The sequence below is a fragment of the Cupressus sempervirens genome, chromosome 4 (assembly GCF_028749045.1).
Source record: "Cupressus sempervirens isolate cs-2001-9-10 chromosome 4, ASM2874904v1, whole genome shotgun sequence".
NCBI classification, from domain to species: Eukaryota; Viridiplantae; Streptophyta; class Pinopsida; order Cupressales; family Cupressaceae; genus Cupressus; species Cupressus sempervirens.
In genome coordinates, this window is record NC_143121.1 from 730,278,222 (window position 1) to 730,291,722 (window position 13,501).

At 33.8% G+C, this 13,501-nt stretch overlaps 1 pseudogene; it reads right to left on the minus strand.

Moving 5' to 3' along the window:
* Positions 1-3,089: 3,089 nt before the first annotated feature.
* On the minus strand, positions 3,090-4,564 carry LOC149563425 (serine--tRNA ligase, chloroplastic/mitochondrial-like; annotated as a pseudogene).
* Between the last annotated feature and the right edge of the window lie 8,937 nt (positions 4,565-13,501).

A 13,501-nucleotide genomic window follows, 5' to 3' on the forward strand; every position in this document is an offset into this window, starting at 1 on the left:
TGCACCTAAGATGAAGAATTCTAGTGCAAATTGGCAAAATTGTGGGTGTTCGCACTATTTTTCTTAGTAGCATCCTCAACTCCTTCTTGATGATCTTTTAGGATTGCTTTTTTATTTAGGCACATATTTCCTCTTCATCCTTTTTGAATCTGGATTACTCAGGATGCAATGTAAATTTGTGTTATTTAACTCACCTCTATTTTATATTTTCCTTTTAAAAGTAACCTACTTTGTTTTATGTACAAACCTAATCTATGACCTATTTTTCCTTCAAACTACCGTTTCAGACAACCTAAGATCCAGTTTTAAGTGTAGCATTGGAGTATTCCTTATTAAAATCTCATATTGTTTTAAAGTGTAGTGGCAATAGTACATTTGCATCCATTTTTCTACCAAAATTTTTGACCAACGCTATGAATCCTCTTTATTTTTTGTTTTCATTCCTGTGTTGGTCGCAAAAAAAAAAAAATCCCCCCCCCCTTTGGTCAAAATTTTGACCAACATCAAATTACACAAAGTCGATGCAAAGACTAAAAATGCCAAATATTTGCACGCATTTTCTAAACTTTGGTGAGTGCACGCCAAATGTGTTTGCCCACATTTTTTCATCTTGAATATGGTTGGGAAGGCAAGATGAAATTGTGTGTCTTTTTCGCTTGAATTTTTTGAAGTTTGGTGAGTGCAGATATTGGATTGGCATTTCCCATAAGGTTTTCCCATGAACAAATTTTCTTGTAGGTGCCCTATGTCGACTTGGCCTAGTGTGGAACCATTCTTTCAATACCAACTATGACCGACTAGTGAGAGTGAATAGCATTCGGGTGGTTGACCATGGCCTGCATCGGATACTTGTTTCTCATTCTCATCAACATGGCACACATGAGATTAGGATAATTGGTCCTCTAGCTGCAGTGCATTTTCTTACGAATGAGAATGAATTAGGCCATTGGGAATTATTTTCTCATATAGAGGCCCTTGCTTGTCCGTATATAGGAGTATTGCATCTGCTTTTGCTTTTATTAAAAGGTAAAATAGTATAGTTGCTATGTTTTGATCATCCATTTAATGAGAAAACTCCTTGTTTAGAAGCAATCTATTTAGCTTAAAGAAGATCTGACATAAACTCTTCCAATATTGTATATAAATTTGGATAAATTGCTTCAAGATAGTTCAAAGAGTATAAACATAATTCATAAAGTTGAGCCGGTCAACAAGTTCTTGAATCAGATGCAAACAAACAAAATTATTTTTTGAATTTGGAAGTAGCAGTCTAGAACAGTAGTTGAACAGAGCATAACTTAATAGGTGTTTGTAAATTGATTATTACAGGTTTTACTAGGTGATATTGAAAAGTGGGTCCTTTTTCTTAAAGGAGAAATTTTGCATTTTCAGGGCACATGACTCTTACTGACCTAGTTAAGCATTCGTGAGCCATCAAAGATCATTAGTCAACATAAAACAAGTGAGGCTTCAACGTGGGCTTATTGGATAAGGTATCCACGGTTGGAAGACAAGTAGCTCCTTTTATACTTTCTAATTTATGATTTCCTTTAGTCATCCATATTAATTACAACTGCATAATCAAGTGAACATACCATCCTACAACATAGTTTGTAAATATACTTTTTTATACATTTCCTAAACAATAGCATAATACCAAACAATTTTCAGTTGCTTTTATCAATGTTTCAAATACATATCTAGCTCATTTCAAACATATTCTTATCATATTGTTCTTCTAGACCCTCTGATAACATGTGTTGGTATTGATAATCACCCTTTCTGCAGTTAGCAAACATGAAAGCAATTAACTATTAAGGTCACTCAATAGTCTATCTTTGAACATTTAACAAGAAATGGACTTTTCATAAGCTTCCTTGATAAATAACTTGACCAGTTCTTGAGAATAGTGCATACTAAATAGAGAATGAGTAGTCCAATCTCTTGAACTCCATTGTTAAAAATTACTATCAAGATCACAAATAAAATCCTAACCATTCCAATGTGAATTTAACATATGTGCACTTGCATTATTCTTGCAAATATAGTGTTATTCATAGGATTGCCTCTTATTCCAGGAGGAATTTTCTATTTTGATTTGACATTATTTGATTGCACCTTTGGACATTTTGTTGTCTTTCACTTCCATCATTTTGACATCATTAGAATTCTTGGCATTGTCATGAGACTCTTTAACAAAAATACTGCCAACTCTCCCTTGATCTTGTTTCAAATTCTTTTGTCTCAAACTATAATTATTTCTTACCCGACAGACAACTATTACAGTAAGATGGCCTCCTCAAATTATTTTTCCTTCCATATGAATCAATAATATTTATGGGAGCAATCTGCTGACTTTCTTCATAATAAATGAGAACTTGTAGGGGGTGACCCCTAGTGCACACGGTAGATGGATAGGCTTGAAGTCGTGGGTCACCCTCATGGTCTTGAGTTTGATTCCGCCTTCGGGTTCAAATGGTGAGAGTGGCTTGCCTGTGGCTACTCTGCACCAATGGGGGACTAGTCTCACCCTAAGCTCACACCGGCCACTGGTCATCACTAGGCTAAGGTCACGGGGACACCCCCATATAAAAATAAATAAAAAAATAAATGAGAACTTGCTACTGTTAAATATCCTCATGTTGTCTGTGTGATCTGCTATATCATTATCAATATGATCTTTTGAAGAAGAATGCCCTCCCTTTGCAAAGTGTGATGTAGTAGAAAACATATTGTATTTACATCTTCTCTTATTTATAGTCTGTAGTATTGGGATAATCTCCCCTCTAAATTTCATTTGAACAACATGAATGTTCAAAGAACATTGTTTTATACATTTTTAGATCTTTAAGTTACCAAGGGATCAAGTAAGCAATGTAGAAATGCATTTAAGACACCTACCTACAACTTATCCCAATAAATGTGTAGTCAACCTACCATTTGAGGATTACTAAGGTCAAGAAAGATGAGTACTAAAATGTATGAGGTGGAAAACATTTCATACACTCAGTAGCTAAATATGAGGTCTTGCTCAGAAACAGTGGTTCAAAAAACTGTCACAAAATTATCTTCACATCTAGGAAATTGTTTTATTGTTTTGACTTTGGACATATGACTTCAACACAACCCATGAATGGTTTCAAAACTTCTGGAACAATTACAGACCCATCTTCCCGCTGAAAATTTTCAAGTATGGATATAATCATTCTAGGTATAGCACAAGCTGTTGCACTTAATGTATGTACAAACTGCAATGGTGGCAATGGAGTTTTCCCTTTCTTGGGCTTGACAACCACTGAAAGAGTTGATTCTTCACTTATAGGTCAAAACTTAATATTAAGTCGATGATTGTGGTAATCTGTGTAGTTTGATGCATTGGATATCTGAAAATTAAAAAAATTATAATTATTATATAGATATTTGTAGAGGCGTATATTTTTTTCCTATCTACCAATCAAATATTGTCCTTGCTGAATGGCATTATAGTTTAGGGTATGCCTCACCATACTACCCTAGACCTAGCATCCATGCCTCCACATCATACTTGCAGTATGCTGGTGCACCTAAGTCTTCAAAAGGCATGTCTAGAGTCTTGCAAAAAATCAAAAATTGTAAAACAAAAAAACAAAAAAATTATGTTGTATAATCATTTAAACAACCAAACATTTCCAACTCACTTGAAGTGTAATCAAAGTGAAGAAAAGAGATCTTCCTCAATGCTAATTAGCTCCTCAAGGAATAATTCACTTTCCTCTGGATGACATATCACAAAAATTTCAACCTTACTGAACCGATGGACACTGTACAATCCCCTGCCCAACAACCCAGAAAAAATAACTATACTTTAGGCAATAGAAATTCAAAAAAAACTCAATTCACTAATCACTCACTAGAAGGAGTTGAGGAATCTATATAATATAGATCTATTATTTTCAGTTATGAATCATTTCAAACAATAAAGAAGTGTGCAACCATGGTATCTTTTCATCATTATGGCTTGCAGTCTCAATCATCTGTCACCAATATTCTATTTGTGGATAGTGGGCACAATTTAATATATAAATAAATAAGAATGAAGGAATAAAACATAGGTATGTCTAATTACAAAAATAATTGTTTTCCCTGAAATTGAATGACTCATATATCCGTTCCATATATAGAATATACTTGCTCAAAAAAAAATTAGTATATCTGTATCATGGTGGTTCAAATCTTCAAATGCACCATCTTATCTTTAAACCTTTGATCTTCTTGTAACTCCAATGATTTATGACTTGAACCTTGGAACATATAAAAATGACAACTAAGACAATAAATTATTGATGATAGAAATTGTTCTGTCAATCAAATTTTGTATCATAAAAGGACTTAACACCTGGGTATTCTCTACTCGAGGTTGAAAGCCACACTTTTCAAGAATAGATGCTCGAACAATATCAGGGGTACTCAAAGACACATATCCTCTTCTTGTGGGTTCTAACAGAGCCTAGTTAATGAGTCCCATCTCCAATAAAATAGCCTCATTTTTTAGGTAATAGAATTTTGAGCCACTAACCTGCACCATAAATACATGGTCAGCAAAAGTTCCATTTTCTTTCTGAGCTATTGCTAGATATTTGAGGGATCTAAAAATTACAAGCTTGAAAACCCACCTACTTGTTAATGAATGATCTAAGAAACTCTATAATCAATGTTTAATAGGACACAAGACTTTATGAAGGTTTTGCAAATGAGGAAGCAAGCTAAGTTGGCTTGTTAATTGCACTTGAATTAGAGTAGCACTGTCACAGTTGAGCTCTCAAGAAGTCATAATGTTCCATTTTTGTGAGCATCACCTAGATGCAGTGGGTGCTAAGTGGATTATTCAAGCTTGTGAGAGATGGATATTCTTAACCACTCCTATTAGAAACTACATGATTAAAAATCTTGATAAGTACCAAAAATTTTAGACCAAAATTTTCGACCATCTATTAAAATATTTTAGATTGGTCAGAATTTGCAAGGAGAAATAGCTTTTTTTTTAAATCCATGCCCGTGTTGGTCAAAATTTTGACCAACATGGGCTTCATATGTTAAAATGTAAAAAAGATCAATTTCATGCTCGACTTCATTGTTATGAGAAACTTCTACAAAAATGTGAGAGGGACACTCAAGACTTGGGAATCTTCTATGTATGGTCATTGTGGATGAGTTAAAATATGGTAAGGGTATAGATGATGGTTTTCTTTGCTAATGCTAGGATTTCTTCTAGTTGTTTCAGCACCATTTTTTGTGGCTATACTGGACATTGTTGTTCTGTCTTTTTTGCTTAGGGTTTTCAAATCATGCCATGGATTGAAGGTGGACTAGAATACCTATAGTTTTGTTCTTCATTGGTCAAAATTCCTTTCATTTCTTTGATTTGATCCATCATTATAATCTGTAAGTTTCTCTCCGTATTTCTCCTGCAAGTCCTCACAATTGATTTCTTTTTGTATTCTACTAAAAAAATTGAACATTTTGGAGCCTATTTTGGGAATACAAAAGGCTTCAGATTTAATTTGCTAAAAAATTGGGAAAAATAGTTTTTGGACAAGGTTTAATGATTATTCAGATACTCTAAATGATTTACAGCTTTGTTGAAGGGCTTGACTTCTTGACAAATTCAGATACAACTAACAAAGCGCCGACTTTGGATTCCAAAAACTTCCAAATTCCTTTCAAGCTTCAACATTTTGTATGTTATCAGAATAGGGTTACAATAATATCAAGATCTAAACATCAAAAATAGTCATGCCCAAAGATAAAGTAAGGGGTTATACTCATTAAAAAAAACCTACTTTGGAGATGTAAAACATATCCACTGACAATTCTACCATAATCATAGGCATCACTAGTCATTTAAATATGTTAGACTCAAAATATCGCAATGGCCTATGTGCTAGTCTTAGCCTAACATAATTAATATTCTAGAGCTACCATCATGCACTATCACAAAGAACTAAAAAATAATTCTTTTGAATCCATGTCAACACATACGTGCATTCTAAAGGATGATCAAGGCTTAAGTTTGGGCTTAGTTATGATAATTATTTTCAAGTCTTTTTGCTTGAAAATTCTTTATCTAGTTATTTATTTTATAGTTTTGGAGCATTTTTGTTTGGTATGAAAAGCATTTAGTTGGAGTTTCCTGCAAGGTAATTCTTTGATTCTCTTTTCTTTGGTATCAAATCAGTTTTGAATGGCTTTGGTTGACTCGTTTAGGTGTTTAAGTTTGATATCTTCCACAATACTATCTTCTTAAATAGCTATGAGTTGATTCCTTATAAGAAGCTTGAATAGGCCCGAATGCTTCCACAATGTTATCAAATCAATCAAGCCTTGCATTTCCTTAACTATTATTCCTCTTTGGAAGACAAGCTTATTGTGCCTTATCAGGTTGTTGCTCTGAATTGATTCAGGGAGGCATTTTCTTCATAATCAATGTTCACATCCAATCTCCATTCAAATTATCTTCATAGTAAGGACCATTTCCAAATATGTATCAATAGTAGATATATGAATAGTTGGAACACCTAGTTTATTATTGAATTTTAATGCAGTAATGTAATCCCCATGGCTCCATTTCTCATGATAGGCAACTTCTGCGAGTATTCACTTAATTAGAGAGGCAAGGGAGGACATGAAAGGGGCTATCTACTAAAGCAGGAATAGCATTGGTTGAGTTCTCTTGGAATTTGAAGCAGGACACAAGTGTTTCTTGAATACATTTCTTGGTTGGTTCAACTAAATTTCTTATTTGAATACATAGAAAGAGCAATATTTTATTTTTTGCAATCAATCAATTGAAAATTGGAGGATCTTGTGTGCAACTTAATACAGGGAATAACCATCATTGATCCTATATTTCTTCAAGATTAGCTAACCCCCCCAATGGAACCACTAGTTAACACTGCACACCAAAAGACATTGAAGCATTTCCAAGTTGGAGGATCCTGTGTGCAACTTAATATAGGGAATCACCAGCATTGATCCTATATTTATTCTAGATTAGCTAACCCCTTGCCCCCAATGGAGCCAATAGTTAACACTACACACCAAAAGACACTGAAGCATTTCCAACTTGGCCAAAAATAACTTTGTTACTATTGTTAACCAAAGCCAATTTTAACCATATCTTGAGTGTCAATATGCTATTTCACAGCAATAGAAAGCAAAAAATGTTTGATTACCTAGTATGTCTTAAATCCTATTGAATATTTTAATTAAAGACACATTGATCCTAAAGACAATAAGTTTGTTGTAGAAGGAAAATCTACCCATATGTTATCTTTTTACATAGTAGAAGTGTAGCTAGGCAAGGATGTAATGCAACAAACTCATAGTAATGATTTAGAAAACTTATTAAATAAGGTATGCTTTTGAAATTTTACTAAATTATCATAGTGCTAGAAATTACAATATATTAGGAAATCCAACTGCAACCAGACACATAGCATTGATCAGAACCACACCAAATAGATTTCAAGAAAAATATTTTTTTTAAATGTGCTACTAAGGATCCCTGTAAGAGTAAATATACAAAAGTAGCACCAAATTTTAGAAATCCAGGTTCTAATGGAAACCTTGGCCTTTGCTGAGTCAGTGGCCCTAAAATTTTAATAACCATTTGTTAGCTATGCAACATATATTACCATCCCCTACATAAAAGAAACTCTAGTCTCTGGAGTGGTGTGAAGTGAGGGATCAAAACCATGTGCCTTGAGGTCCTTTTCTGATATCCATGTTGCATTTTTTGTTGGTTGTCCCTTCCACTATACAAGATATTCAAAATAAGTCCCCCTTCTGATCTGCTTGCTGATCCTTTTGTCTAGGATGGCTTCCACAACTGGTTTGGGCTTTGGTGGAATTTTTTTCCCCAACTCTTCCTTGAGGTCTGCTATGGTACCTACATCATCTATAATAGCACCTTTAAAAGCATACAAGTCAGATACATTAAAGATGGGTGATAAATTAAGATCATAAGGCAAATCAATTTGATAGGCATTATTGCCACACTTTTTCACTATTTTAAAGGTGAAGCAATGGATGAGAGTGATGAAGATGATGACTCTGCCTATGGAGATTTTGAAGATCTAGATATAGGAGAGAAATATGGAGATGAAGCTAATGATAGCCTGGAGGAAAGTAAAAATTTGAAGTCTACAGAAGAACAACGAAGACTGAAAAAGCTTGCACTTCGTGCCAAATTTTATTCTCAATATCCTTTTGGCTATTTGGTTTTCCAGTCATACAATGCCTACTTTTAAAGATATTTAGTTTCCATGGTTCATAACATTGTGAAAAATGTTCTTGGATAACACTGTGTATGAGATCCATCCTTAGGATATGATGCAAGATTAGAAATCCAGAGTTTCCCTTGCATGGGTGATTGCATTGCAAGAGTTGGGAAAGTCTATTTCTAAAGAATTAATAGTAATTAGGTACACAGCCACCTGGGCACAATAAATATGAGTGGGAAGAGGTAAATGATCATCTACTTTAAGGTTGGGAATTGGGATAGATAAATGGAATTGGGATAGATAATTGGGATAGGTAAATGACCGTCACCTTGTTGTTGGTATCCAGTGCAACAATAACAATATTTTCATACATTTACTTACCTAGAATGAATCATCCTTTCTCCTCAAGGATGTTAAAACTTAAATCTTTTCTATTTTTTTGGCTAAGATTTTAGTTATGAATTTGTCAAATGAATTGCAAAGAGAAACAGACATGAACCTATTAAAGGCGAGAGTGTTCTCTTCTTTAGGTACCAATGCTAAGGCAAAATTGATGGCTTCAATGAGCATACCACTTTTTGAACATCTTAAACCAGTTGGAGGTCAGCCACAATGAGTTCAAAAAACTAATGGCTGAAAGAATTTGAGATCTCATCAGGTTCAGGTGTCTTGTCTTATAGCCATGTTCAAAACGAAATCCCTGAGCTCCTTTGTGGTGACCATTTGACAATATAATATTTTTAATTTCTTTAGTGATGATATTAGGAATGTCATTAAAGGAGAGAAGCTTAAAAAATAGGGTCTCGTTTGACTTGTGATAAAGATCTTTTTAATTCCTTTTCTATTAAAAATCATATTGCCATTGCCTAACAAAAGTTTTCTAATCATGTTTGTTTCACACCTTTAATATGCTTTGAGGTGAAAAAAAATATTTTATTAGCATCTCCTTCATAGCATCAAGTTATGTACAATTTGACCCTCAAATTCTCTTCTTGCCTAACTATTTTATGCAACTGGGCAAGGAAAAAAATCTCTTTGATTTAAGAGCTTTAGTTATGATCAACAAATACATTCCAAAACATTGTCATAAGATGTGGTCACAAAGAGCATGTTGATGTTGGTGAAATATGTAATGTCGTGCCCACCCAAGTGTTAACTCTTACCCTGCTCTGATATTTCTACCATAGGATTAAAAGTTATATTAAGTTCCTTCTAATATGATGTAATTGTAGGATGGATATGTGCCTTCTAGATTGCAATCACCTTTTCACAATATTATGATAGTTTGGCTATGATTTCAATTATCAGATTTGATGCTTCACCTCAAGTGTGTATAATGTATATACAAGTTTATGACTAGTGAATATATATGGAAAAGAATGACATGGGTTCACTAACCCTTCTTACTGTACCTAGTTTGTGTGGTCAAGTTAGTGAACCTGTTACTTAGTGTATGTTTCATTACTTCACCCATCATGTTTGGATACAAATAAAAGGATGTTCTTGCCTAAATTGCCAATAATCTAATCTATTTGTTATTTTGAACCCATGTGTTGTGGATGATTACTATGAATTTGCTTCGATTATTTACTGTTATTGTGAACTACTTCATCTTGCCATACCACCAACTGACAAAAGACATATGAATAGGTTTTTGAGGTATAGCTGTATAAATTTTAAAATTTGCACATTGTTTCTAAAGCAACTTTATAATATGTTAACATTAAATTAGTCTTATTCTCCTCCAAACAGTAGCAGAACCATAATATGATTACCATAGAGATGGGATCATATACTTTTTAGCATTTCATCAGTTTATTCATGTGTTTGATATGCAAGTTGGTGTTGTAGCTGCTCTATATGCAAATGTTGGATATTCTCACTCTAATGTATTTATTGCTTTGGCTCACCCAGGATGCAGTTCAACAACCCTCTTTAATCAAGACCTGTCAGAGTCGACATGCTTGATTTTTTTAAGTTTCCCACCTGTTAGTGAAGATTTGATTAGTAGTGCTTCAAGGTACTATTCTTCTTTTGTGTGTGTAATGGTTAACAATTTCATGATTCTGTAATCTACCTATTTGGCCTAACCTTTTTGGATTCTACAGTAGTATTTTTGCTCCAATAGTATGGACAAATGAATTGTGTCATTAGTATTTTGAAGCCTGTGTGCAAGTCTACAAAGATATGGGTGTTAAGGTTATAGATTCATTACTACACTCAGGAATGGGCTCATCTTCAATCTTCAAAAGATTGAATATGAGCCCATTCTCGACTATGGTAATGAATCTCGAAGCTCCTTCAGCCCGAGCATATCATGTCCTTTGGATGATCTTTTTGAAGTTGCTTCAACATTGTATCCTTCAGACTTTAGTTTATACCTGCCAACAACAAGACTACTTTGTGTCATTAGAATCATGAATAAGGAATGCAGAGGTAATCTTTTTTGGGTTTTTGCTGAGAAAATGTTGATATTAAAGCAATGGGGTTGCTTGGAATTTTATGCAAATTTGTTTGGTGTAATTTAAGATTTGAAGAAAACTATTGAAAATTTTCCTGTCCTTCCGATTTTATGCAAATTAAATATGAGATTATTTGTTACTTGACTCCTCTACAATTTTCAATAACCACTGGGATACTAAGAGCATATCATCTTGGAATGTTGGTATCATGGTTGTTTAACAAGGTTACATTTAATGTTAAGTTCTTAGTAGAACATAATTTTGTATCTCTTATAATCTTGTTAGGTGGTTGAAGGCTTCTTCTTTTTTGAGTGCAAGATTACACACACTACATTCCCCTATCAGTTTACGAATTAGAATCATGGTTTGGGACACCCTTAATTTATGTGTTTGATCATTCTACTGCTGGTATGATTGTGAACATATTTTTGGAGATAAGTTTTACTCAATAAATTGTGAAGGACATGGAATCTTCTATGATTACATATGCCACTTTATAAGTTAATTATTTTTTTGAGTATATATAATATATTTCTTGACAATGTCTTTGGTTGATGTGCAAAATCAAGACTTGGGTTCTGGTATTTCTTCTGCAGTCGCAATGCAGGATTGTATATTACTTGTAGCTTGTGGAGTAGATGAGATTCTTCCTCAGAGTCCTAAATTTCCAGCTGATATCTTCACTTCATGTCTCACAAAACCTATTAAAATTTCATTGCGATGGTATTATCTTATTCTCATACCTCTAATCATCTCATTCTTTTTACACATGATTGGGAAACTGCAATTTGTGATGCGCTAATAGCTAGCTCCTTTACTGGGTACAACAACTAGACATATTAGGGAGTGAATTAATAGCATGGTTTCTCATACAAAATAAATTTAATATAGAGTTTTGGTAATGACTATTTATCTATCTTGTATCTTAAATTATTCTCATTTCCCTCAAATAATGGATATAGTGTTTACATGTATCATAATATTGAAACGATTCTCTGAGGTAGGGAAAAATTGTTTACTATGCACAAATAGCTCACTTCTAATGGAATGGAACTTAAAAACATTGGGATACTAAAATTAGTGATCCTTTTATTCCCTTCATGTGAAATTTTTGGTTTTTGCAATGTATGTTACTAGTTTTGGATTTCTGTTTGCTAAACATGATTACATCTTTATCTAACAAGACATAAAGAATTACTAAAATGCTTGTCACCCATCCTTGTACTACTTCATCTACATCATCTAAAAAAATCCTTTATGATTTGATGGATGCCTATGGATTATCCCAAAGCTCTCATTCAACATTTATTAGATGATCAATCAAGAAGAAATAGTTGACTAGAGCTTAGAGTGACACAATTTTTAGATGATCATATGAAATGAAATGGGTGTGCGAGTAGAAAGAAACTAGAAAGACATTATGTATAGATGAAGGCATGAAATGGGTCATTTTGGAGCACTCAGAATAGACACTTAGCATTCAGTACATATCATCATTTGAGATCAAATGGGTGTGTGGGATTATATGCATAGTGAATAATAAAGGAGGGAATTGAAACCTCCCTAAGGCTCACACTTGTTGAGGTCCACTTCAGCAATAGCCCTTCCTGTGAAATTTTTGTGTAAAACATTTCTAATGAGATAATGTGTTATGAGCTCTTCATCAGTGGGATGGAATGTGAATCCAGGAGGCAGTTGTGCATCATCCATATCATGATTGTAACTAAAGTTAAGAGAATTCAATAATAGAGGCTCTTATCTTTAGTTACAGTCATGATATGGGTGATGCAAAACTGCCTCCTGGATTCACGTTCCATCCCATTGATGAAGAGCTCATAACACATTATCTCATTAGAAAGGTTTTACAGAACAATTTCATAGGAAGGGCCATTGCTGAAGTGGACCTCAACAAGTGTGAGCCTCAAAAAAAAATTTGACCAAGCATTGGTCGAAATTTTGACCAGTGCTCAGTAGTTTTCTACCAAGCATTGGTCAAAATTTTGATCAATACATGGTTTTTTTTACCAATCATTGGTCAAAATTTTGACCAATTCATGGCTATTTTTGACCAATAATTGGTCAAAAATTTGACCAATGCTTGGCAGAACTTGTGCCAACATTTTAGTAAGGTTTCGACCAACATATTGATCAAAATTTTGATCAACTAGTAGGTTGGTCAAGATTTTGACCAAAAAAATTTTGACCAATGGTTTGGTCAAACTTGGTCAAGATCTAGTCAAAAATTGGGTCAAAATTTCAACCAATAATGGTTGAAAAATGACCTCAAATGTACTAGTGCCCCTACACCAATTGCATTGGGTATAAAACTTAGCAAGAATGATGAAAGTCCTAATGTAGACACAACTTTATTCAAAATATTAGTTGGCATCCTTTTATAATTGACATCTACAAGACCAGATATAATGCATGGAGTTAGTCTCATTTCTACATTCATGGACAAACCAAAAGAAACTCATTGGAAAGCTGGAAAGAGGATTTTGAGATATATAGATGGAACAAAGAACTTTAGGATTTTATATGCATAATCAGATCATTACAAGTTAATTGGCTATATAGATAGTGATTGGGCAGGTAGCTTTGATGATAAAAGAAGCACTTTAGGAGATATCTTTCACCTAGGATCAGTAGTTATTTCTTGGGCATCAAAGAAGCAACCAATTGTGACATTATCATCAGCTGAAGAATAATATTTTGCAGCAACATCAGCAGCTTGTCAAGCAATGTGGATGAGAAGAGTACTTTAAGATTTGAAGCATC